This window comes from Spinacia oleracea, chromosome 5 (genome assembly GCF_020520425.1).
Source record: "Spinacia oleracea cultivar Varoflay chromosome 5, BTI_SOV_V1, whole genome shotgun sequence".
Classification (NCBI taxonomy): Eukaryota; Viridiplantae; Streptophyta; class Magnoliopsida; order Caryophyllales; family Amaranthaceae; genus Spinacia; species Spinacia oleracea.
Genome location: NC_079491.1, coordinates 105,496,809 through 105,505,417, shown reverse-complemented (window position 1 = coordinate 105,505,417; position 8,609 = coordinate 105,496,809).

The window sequence follows — 8,609 nt, the reverse complement described above, 5'->3', positions numbered from 1 at the left end:
AGGGGACTACACCAAGTTCACCTATGAACTTCCTTAGCCATATAACTTCCTTTGCTGCTTCATGTGCAGCAATGTACTCCGCTTCAGTTGTAGAATCCGCAATGGTGCTTTGCTTAGCACTTTTCCAGCTTACTGCTCCTCCGTTGAGGCAGAAGACAAACCCAGACTGTGATCTGAAATCATCTTTGTCGGTTTGGAAACTTGCGTCCGTATAGCCTTTAACAATTAATTCATCATCTCCACCATAGACCAGGAAGTCATCTTTGTGCCTTTTCAGGTACTTCAGAATATTCTTGGCAGCAGTCCAATGCGCCTCTCCTGGGTCTGACTGGTATCTGCTCGTAGCACTGAGTGCGTACGCAACATCCGGGCGTGTACATATCATAGCATACATTATTGAACCAATCAATGATGCATATGGAATCCCATTCATTCGTCTACGCTCATTAAGTGTTTTTGGGCACTGATTCTTGCTTAGAGTCATTCCATGAGACATGGGTAGGTAGCCTCGCTTGGAGTCCGCCATCTTGAACGTATCAAGCACCTTATTGATATAAGTGCTTTGACTAAGTCCAATCATCTTTTTAGATCTATCTCTGTAAATCTTGATGCCCAATATGTACTGTGCTTCTCCTAGATCTTTCATCGAAAAACATTTCCCAAGCCAAATCTTGACAGAGTTCAACATAGGAATGTCATTTCCGATAAGTAATATGTCGTCGACATATAATACTAGGAAAGCAATTTTTCTCCCACTGACCTTCTTGTATACACAAGATTCGTCTGCGTTCTTGATGAAACCAAAGTCACTGACTGCTTCATCAAAACGTATATTCCAGCTCCTGGATGCCTGCTTCAATCCGTAGATTGACTTCTTTAGCTTGCATACCTTTTTAGCATTCTTTGGATCCTCAAAACCTCCAGGCTGTGTCATAAACACAGTTTCTGTTAAAACGCCGTTTAAGAAAGCAGTTTTGACATCCATCTGCCATATTTCGTAATCGTAATATGCAGCGATTGCTAACATTATCCGAATAGACTTTAGCATTGCAACTGGTGAAAAGGTTTCATCGTAATCCATACCGTGGACTTGCCTGTAACCTTTTGCAACCAATCTAGCTTTGAAAACTTCAAGTTTCCCATCCTTGTCCTTTTTCAGTTTGAAAACCCATTTGCTTCCAATGGCTTGGTAGCCATCTGGCAAATCGACCAAATCCCATACTTGGTTTTCAGACATGGAGTCTAATTCAGATTGCATGGCTTCTTGCCATTGCTTGGAGCTAGGGCTCGTCATAGCTTGTTTGTAAGTCGCAGGTTCATCACTTTCAAGTAATAGAACGTCATAGCTCTCGTTTGTCAAAATACCTAAGTACCTTTCCGGTTGAGATCTATATCTTTGCGATCTACGCGGGGTAACATTTCTAGATTGACCATGATTCTCACCAGATTCTTCTAAAGATCTCTGAGTTTCATCCTGAATGTCATCTTGAGCATTCTCTAGAGTTTGTTGTTCGACTCGAATTTCTTCGAGGTCTACTTTTCTCCCACTTGTCATTTTGGAAATGTGATCTTTCTCCAAAAAGACACCATCTCGAGCAACAAACACCTTGTTCTCAGATGTATTGTAGAAGTAATACCCCTTTGTTTCCTTTGGATAGCCCACAAGGATACATTTGTCAGATTTTGGATGAAGTTTGTCTGAAATTAATCGTTTGACGTATACTTCACATCCCCAAATCTTTAGAAAAGACACATTTGGAGGTTTTCCAAACCATAATTCGTATGGAGTCTTTTCGACAGCTTTAGACGAAGCTCTATTTATAGTGAGTGCAGCTGTATTTAGTGCATGTCCCCAAAATTCTAATGGAAGTTTGGCCTGACCCATCATTGACCTGACCATGTCTAGCAAGGTTCTGTTCCTCCGTTCCGACACACCGTTCCATTGTGGTGTTCCAGGAGGAGTCAATTCTGATAGAATTCCACATTCTTTCAGATGGTCATCAAATTCATAGCTCAGATATTCACCGCCTCTATCAGACCGCAGTGCCTTAATCTTCTTGCCTAATTGATTCTCTACTTCACTCTGAAATTCCTTGAATTTGTCAAAGGATTCAGACTTATGCTTCATTAGGTAGACATAACCATATCTACTGAAGTCATCAGTGAAAGTGATAAAGTAGCTGAAACCACCTCTAGCATTTGTACTCATTGGTCCACATACATCTGTATGGATTAAACCCAATAGTTCATTTGCTCTTTCTCCAACTTTAGAGAAAGGTTGCTTTGTCATTTTGCCAAGTAAACATGATTTGCATTTACCATAATCCTCTAAGTCAAATGGTTCTAGAATTCCTTCCTTTTGAAGTCTTTCTAAGCGTTTCAAGTTTATATGGCCTAATCGACAATGCCACTGATAAGTGAGATCTGAATCATCCTTTTTGGCCTTTTTGGTATTTATGTTATATACTTGTTTGTCGTGATCTAATAAATAAAGTCCATTGACTAATCTAGCAGATCCATAAAACATCTCTTTAAAATAAAACGAACAACTATTGTCTTTTATTAAAAAGGAAAATCCCTTAGCATCTAAGCAAGAAACTGAAATGATGTTTTTAGTAAGACTTGGAACATGGAAACACTCTTCCAGTTCCAAAACTAGCCCGGAGGGCAACGACAAATAATAAGTTCCTACAGCTAATGCAGCAATCCGTGCTCCATTTCCCACTCGTAGGTCGACTTCACCCTTGCTTAACTTTCTACTTCTTCTTAGTCCCTGTGGATTGGAACATAAGTGTGAGCCACAACCTGTATCTAATACCCAAGAAGTTGAATTAGCAAGTATACAGTCTATAACGAAAATACCTGAAGATGGAACGACTGTTCCGTTCTTCTGATCTTCCTTTAGCTTTGGACATTCTCTTTTGTAATGGCCTATTCCATCACAATAAAGACAGCTTGATGTGGATTTGTCCTGCTTTGATTTAACATTGCCCTTGGACTTTCCACCTTTCTTGAACGGTCTCCTTCTAGCCTTGAGTAAATCTTTGGCTTCACAGTCCAGTATTATTTCAGCCTTTCTGACAAGGTGAACAAATTCTGCAACTGTTTCTTCTCTTGGTTCACTTAGGTATAGTTGCTTGAAGCGACCAAACCCACTATGTAGTGAATTGAGCAAGATAGAGACTGCCATCCTTTCGCTTATTGGTGTTCCTAGTAGACTTAGGCGATGAAAGTATGAACGCATAAGATCCACATGGAACCTCAGTGGGACGCCTACCCTCTGTTTAGTGCGAAGGAGCTGAACATGTGTTTCTTGGACCTCCATCCTATAACACCTGTTGGGAGAACTAACCTTTAGACCAGACATTGATTCAATCAACTCATGGACGTTCAGGTCCCTGTCCTCCGTGCTTCCACGACAGATATCCCTCAGATTCTTGATGAGCGTAAAAGGTTCATAGGCTACAAACCTTCTAGCCCAATCATCAGGGATATTGTTCAGCATGAGACTCATAACCTTTTTGAGATCCGCATCCCAGGCGTAAAATCTCTCAAGGGTCATGTCTCTGGCATAGTAGCTTGGCATGGGATGTGACAGTACATACTCAAGTCCATTGAGTTTGACTATTTCAACTAGCTTAGCTTCCCATTCAAGAAAATTTGCCAGGTTCAGCTTGACCATAAGCTCAGAACCTATGATGATGTTTTGATTGTTGTTTGCCATATTAAAAACTACAATTGAAAAGAATAAACAAATAAATAACCATTCACAGTTTCTCTTAATAAACTTAAATTCTAGCATACATGCATAATTCAATGTTTATTAAGCATTTTATTCAAGTTATGTGTTCCGGCAGGTGTGAATAAAATGATTCCAAGATCCTAAAATCATTGAAGAACTAAGCACAGTTTGTCGACTTAATCCTAAAACATCTTAGGTAAGCAAAAGCCTTTTGCTAATAGTCTAGAAACTATTCTTGGTTGATAGGTACGTCTAAGAACTTATTAGGTAAACCTATCGATTTTGCCACGACATAAAAGGACTCCTTACTTATATCGTTGAGTTTCACCAAAACTAACATGTACTCACAATTATTTGTGTACCTTGCCCCTTTAGGACCAATAAGTAACACCTCGCTGAGCGAAAACTATTACTAGATTGATGTAAAGGATATCCAAGCAAGTGTATATTTTGGCATGGCACCTTATTACTCAATTTTTAAGTTTGGAACTTAAGGCTCTTACTATGTTGGTTAGATTTTAAGTGAACTAAAATCCTTAATCATGCAACATAATCAAGCTTTTGATCTCATGCATTTTAAGACATATTTAAAAGCAATAAATAACTTAAAACATGCATAAGATAAATATGATCTAGTATGGCCCGACTTCATCTTGAAGCTTTAACTTCAAAGTCCGTCTTGAAAATCTCCGTGGGATGCACCATTTTCTTCAAATAGGATAAGCTATAATTAAAACTAATTACAACTATTTGATGGTACGCAGACCATATTTGAATTGAAAAACAACTTTGGTACTTTAGACCAATTACATTCAAATTAATGGTACGCAGACCATATTTTCTATCCTATTTGGGCCATACTAGTCACTTCATAACCTGCAAAACAGTACATATACAATATATACCATTCACCCATTCATTATCATGAATGGCCCACATAGCTGGTTAGTAAAACACATTATTCATCACGTAAACATTTGCAGCAATTAATCAAGGGCACCAATAATCTACCAATTATTCAGTCCTTATTAATTCTAATCAAGTTGTTTTAACCTTAAGGATTTGTAGACCTAATCAAGAGTTTATGACTAAAAGGGCTCCCACTTAAACCAATAAATTCATATGCTTTACTAATTTTAAACATAAAAATGTATTCCTAGTCTAACCGGAAACATACAAATTTAATTAAAATTTAAAGCTCATATAAATTTATAATTGAATCCAAAAAGTTTAATTTAATTTCAGTCGTATTTAAATTAATTCATGATTTAATTTTAGTAAAATAATTAGAATAAATAAAATTTATTATAATTACAATATTCAAAATTAAAATCCAAGAAAATAATTTAAATTATTAATTTTAAAATTAATTAAAATTACGTAAACTGAAAATTTCAAATTAAAATTTCAAAACGATCTAATCGTAACGCAACAACCTTAAGCATCGCACGCCCATGGGGCACACGCACACAGCCAACGCTGGCCATGTGCGCGCAGCCCATGCGCTGCGTCGCATAGCTGCTGCTGCTATCCTTCGCAAGGCTCCACGCGAGCTTGTGCTCGCTGCGCGCGCGCCAGCGCTCGATGCACGCGAGCCATCGCTCGCTGCGTTCGCTTGCCAGCGCTCGCTGCATGCGAGCCAGCGCTCGCTGCGCGCGCTCGCCAGCGCTTGCTGTGCGCGCTCGCGAGCGCTCGCTTGATGCGAGCCAGCGCGCGCTCGCCAGCGCTCGCTTGATGCGAGCCAGCGCTCGCTTGATGCGAGCCAGCGCTCGCTGCGCGAGGCATCGAAGCTGGGCGCAGCACTCGTGGCACGCGAGCTTGTGCTCGCTGCGCGCGAGGCTGCGCGCGCTTGTGCGAGGCAGTGCGCGTTGTGGCGCAGCTCGCTTGCTGCCCACACGCGACTGCCGTGCCTTGCCTTCGCCCATGCCCATTCGTCCATTGCTCATTGCCCACGACACAAGGCAGGGCTGCTGCCTTGTGCTCGTGCACCATGGCCTTGCTCATTGCATTCGTGCCGCATGGGCGACGAGCTCCCTTGCCCGTCGTCACATGCCCGCACTATACAACACCCCTTAAGGGTAACACGTAGCGTCCATTGCTTTGTGCGTGCAAGTTATATGAGCGAATCGCATAAAATTTAAAAAATTTATATTTAAAATTAATGACAAATTAATAAATTAATATTAATTTCATAATTTTAGGGCGAAAAATCGAAAATTTATTATTCAATTGATTTCCGATTAACATGGATTCAAGTCTAGGTCATAAAAATATAAAATTTATCATAAATTTACAATTTTTATGGTGGTTTTTAATCATAGGTATCTAATTAAATTATAATTAATTATGAAAATCAAATTAATTCTAAATTATTCTAATTTTCAACAAATTAATCATAATTACAAATTAGATTGCATAATTAACAAGGCTAGGCATTCAAACTTGTTAAACATATACAGTAGGTCAATCAAAAATTCAAGATTTATCAACAAGAATCGCAAATATTTAATTTAACATCTTAAATTTACGAAATTTTGCATTCGAAAAACTTAAAACCTTCGAAAAGTCATAGTTAGGCATAGAATTTTAGAATTCTGGGTTCGGCAGAAAAATACGTTTTTTGTCAAAATTTTAGAATGCCTTTTATATGCGGAATTGACACAAAAATCACTCGATTTGGATGAGTAACGAAGAAACTGCCGAAAAACTGCGTACGTATAATTAAATAAACGCAATTTGCAATTAATTAACAATTACGAAAATCAATCACCCCTTTTAATTCTTGCAAATTTGTGATATTTAACCATGTTCATGCAATTTAGATTATGAAAATAATAAGAGGCTCTGATACCACTGTTAGGTTATGATACATATGACAATTCATAAATCATGCGGAAACAACCATTAAGCCAGGAATACATATTATTTACACATAATCATTTAGCACAGTTTAGATGCATACTCTTTGTTGCGTGCCTTCCCTAGCTGCGCCCGAACCGAACAAGAACAAGTCTTTAGGACTCCAAGTGTCGTCCCTCCGTAGATAGTCCACAGCACGTCCGGATCCGCCTTAAGATTGACCAGCTAGAATCGCCCTTAAGGTACTATAATTTTCGGCACTTTTAGGCAAATATGTGACTGAATTTTTCTCTCAAAACTCACTTCGAATACTTAAAAACTCGTTATAAATATGTGACCCTAGGCACTTATTTATAGAGTTTATGGAAAGGAATTATAATCCTATTAGAATACAAATCTATTTAATTATAACCCTACTAGGATTCTAATTAAACAAAGTTTATCTATTAGGATTAGATTTAATCATATTACGAATCCCGGTAGCCTTAGGATTCCGAGTAACACACACGAGTGGCGCACAAGCACCACACGCCCGCACGCAGGCCTTGCGGCCCACGCCGAGCACACAGCGCAAGGCCCACTGTCGCAGCCTTGTCCGCGCGCGCGCCCAAGCTACGGCTGGGCCTGGCTTTTGCGCTGGGCCTGGTCGTATGCTTGGCGTGTGGTTGTTGCGCTTGGCTTGCTGGGCGATGGCCCGGCTTCGTGCTGGGCCTTCGTCTGGCAGGCCTCGTCCGATGCTAATTCGTACGATACGCTTCCGATTAAATTCTCGATTCCGGAATTCATTTCCGATACGAACAATATTTAATATTCCCGATTCCGGAATTAATTTCCGTTTCCGGAATTATTTTCCGATTCCGATAATATTTCCGATTCTGACAATATTTCCGTTTCCGGCAATATTTCCGATTCCGGCAATATTTCCATTTCCGATAATATTTTCCGATACGTACCATGTTTCCGTTTCCGGCAACATCTACGACTTGGATAATATTTATATTTCCGATACGATCCATATTTCCGTTTCCGGCAATATCATCGTTTCCGGAGTATTCTTTTCTTGCCTGTGACGATCTCAGCTCCCACTGAAACCAAGATCCGTCGATTCCGAATATCCATAGATGGAGTATTTAATGCCATTAAATACTTGATCCGTTTACGTACTATTTGTGTGACCCTACGGGTTCAGTCAAGAGTAAGCTGTGGATTAATATCATTAATTCCACTTGAACTGAAGCGGCCTCTAGCTAGGCATTCAGCTCACTTGATCTCACTGAATTATTAACTTGTTAATTAATACTGAACCGCATTTATTAGACTTAACATTGAATGCATACTTGGACCAAGGGCATTATTTCCTTCACGTCGCCCGTGCGGTACGAATGCAACGAACAACGAGCTATGCGGCACGCAAGGCTCTACGTCTAGGCGTGCGTGCAGGGCGATGGGCGAGGGCAGGGGCACACAACGCTGAGGACGATACGTGTGGGCAGCAGTGCGCTGCGCCACGACGCACCAAGCTCGCCAAGGGACAGCAGCCACGACGCATCACGAAGCTGCGCGCAGCGTAGCCCGCAAGGCTGCGTGTGTGCGTGGCATGGGGCGTGCGTGCGTATGGTTTTGCAGGCCGTGTGCAACGGTCAATGGCACGGGGCATAGGCCTCGTAGCTCGATGGGGCTTGGGCGCAAGCCCAAGTGCCTCGTCTTGCAAACTATTGATGCGTTTCGTTTTAATTTTAAATTTTCAGTTCGGAAATAATTTTAATTAATTTTAAAATTGATAATTTAAATTGTTTTCTCGAATTTTAATTTAGAATATTATAATTATTATAAATTTTAATGTATACTAATTATTTTACTAAAATTAAACCTTGAATTAATTTAAATTCAGTTAATTCAACTGAAAAATAAATTAAATAAATGGATTCAATTATAAATTTATATGAGCTTTAAATTTTAATTAAATTTGTATGTTTCCGGTTAGACTAGAAATACATTTTTATGTTTA